This window comes from Tupaia chinensis, unplaced genomic scaffold, assembly GCF_000334495.1.
Source record: "Tupaia chinensis unplaced genomic scaffold, TupChi_1.0 Scaffold000627_1, whole genome shotgun sequence".
Taxonomy (NCBI): domain Eukaryota; kingdom Metazoa; phylum Chordata; class Mammalia; order Scandentia; family Tupaiidae; genus Tupaia; species Tupaia belangeri.
Window position 1 is genome coordinate 5,217,610 of NW_006160147.1, and position 2,464 is coordinate 5,220,073.

Below are 2,464 nucleotides of genomic sequence, written 5' to 3' on the forward strand. Positions count from 1 at the left end.
CGCCACCTGTTGGCCCTTAAGGTGTACCTTTTTATAAGCCTTATTTTTTTAAATGACAAAGAACAATCACTGATTTGTGTATTTTGTCTCTACTAAACACATTAGTGATTCATCATTTAAATATGTGACTTCATTAGAAACCGTTTTAATACTTTTTCTCCTTCCTGCCATAAAAATACGGTTAAATAATTTGCTTAAAAAAAATAAAACAAACAAAAAAACTATGAACAAGCATTCTGGTTTCCTCTCACTCAACTAGCTAAGTTTCTCAGTGATGGCAGTTTGTAAATCAGTAAGACAATAGACTGAAGACCGCTATTCAAATGATCTTCCACTTAAAAGTGCTGAGCTCGGGAACTTTCCTTCTGTAACCCTCTCTTCTATATCCTAACTTATGTTCAACTGAAACCACTGATTTAAAAACTATTAAATAGTGAATTCTGTCTGCTCCATTAATTTAAATGAATGTAACTTACCTTTAGCATTTTATTCAGAAAAATACCTAAGCCTCAGGGTCCCCCATAATTTGGAGTACGGAACTAGATAACCACCCTGGATACTTCTGACAGAAGTCATGCGTTACTTAAAGAGAGGTTTCCAAAACCTGCTGTTAGAACCTACGCAAACATAGAAAACACTGATAATCAGTCATTGCTCACCCGGTTTTACTCCTCAGGCAGTCCTTTGCCATTGGTCAGCTTCTACTAGGCCAGAGTCCAGCAGGAAAGTGCACAGTGCACCAGATTTGCCATCTCTTAAGTTGCTACTGTTTCCTCTTTACTGAAAGGTTGTACTCAAGCCAGCAACATGAACACTTTCATGGTGCTGTTCTTCAGGTGTTTTCTGAGTTAGTGTCTTCTCTATGGCTTCGTCATGTACAGAAGGATACCATGGAGAAAAGCTAATTGCATACGGGTCTTCTATTTTAGGTTGGTCAAACAAACGAGCAGTGTATACCTTAACACTGTCAACCACTTTGCTTTTAAAAAGCTGAACATCTTTTTCATACAGTACTGCAGCTTCTGGGTTTAGGGGGCTTGCTGTATTGATCCTGTAGAAAACTCTTCTTGCATAAATTAATATTTGCTAAATATGGTTATGGTTCGGCCTCCACTTTGCAAATGCTCTCTTCACATCTAATTCACCTGAAGTGGGATCAACTAATGATGAAAGATGGGAATATCTGGATAGTTATCAGGGACAGTTACCATCTGGATAGTTATCAGGGATGTACACTGTAAACTTAAAATACGCCATCTTGATAAAGTCCATGCCATATGAATATTACTCCAAACCACATTAATGCAGAACGGTAAGATGGTTGTACATAGACACCTGGTCACTTCTGCTTCACAACCAAGGTACTTTCTGCAAGGAGAGAATATTCCAGGTAGAAAGGTCCATAAGAAGTGTGTGTGCCATTTGTTGACTGTGCTGCTGGGGCAGGAGATGTGGGTTGATTTATGGGCAAAGCATTTTTGGGAATAGAAGGCAGCTGTTTCTTTGGCACAGTTGGTGGAGGACTGGTTTTCACATCCCCTGTTAATGTCGTCTCTTCACCATCAGATCGTTTGTGTACAGAACTTGCAGACATGCTCCGGAAAGGGTTCATAACGTGCACTCCAAACAAAGAAGTTCAGTGGTCAGTGTCATCAAACTTTTCCATCCTCAGCATTCACTTTGCCAGCGGATGGCCACCTTGTCTTGCCCCGGTACCTTCAACGCGGGAGCTCCCAGCTGCCAAGCACTGTCATGGCCCGACAGCATCCCTGGCTGTAATCAGCCCAGCCCCTGCTCGCTCCCCTCCCCCCTTTCAAACCTTTTATACCATATTTTTACTGTACTTTCTCTATGTCGAGATACATAAATACTATTGTGTTACAGTTGTCTGCAGCATTCAGTGGAGCATCATGCTGTCCAGGTTTATAGCCTGGGCAAGAAGCTATACTGCGTAGCCTAGGTGTATAGTAGGTTATGCCTTCCAGTTGTGTAACTATATTCAACAGTGCTCACACAATGATGAAATCGCCTAATGATGCATTTCTTAGTACATATCCCATTAATGATGTGTGACTATAATGAGTTTTGCTTCATTGCAAGCACTGAAGAATGGGCCAGATATCCTCTGTAGGATCATTGTGGGTGGCTGTTGAACAAGAGAGCCTTTGAGGGTTTAACTCAAAATGTCTGTGACTTTATGACTGTAGGGTAAGTTTACTTTTTAGGTGAACTCAAGCATTTATTTAATGCTTCTCTGCTTGGCACTATTGGGGACATAGGACTGTGCTCATCCCTCACTCCAATGTGCTCTGTCAGGTTTGAGGGACAATCAAGCTCAAAGGGAGAACTTAAGAGGCAGAAGCTTGGAGAATATCACAGTGTCCACATGCGTGGTTCAAGGTATGGCCTTGCAGTGTGATGGATGACTTCCTAGAAGAGGAGGGGCTTGAAAAAGGCCTAAAAG

General features: G+C 41.4%; 1 pseudogene; it reads right to left on the minus strand.

Annotated features, from left to right (window-relative positions):
- Positions 1 to 755: 755 nt before the first annotated feature.
- LOC102484249 (AKT-interacting protein pseudogene) lies at positions 756 to 1,612 on the minus strand (annotated as a pseudogene).
- Positions 1,613 to 2,464: the final 852 nt, after the last annotated feature.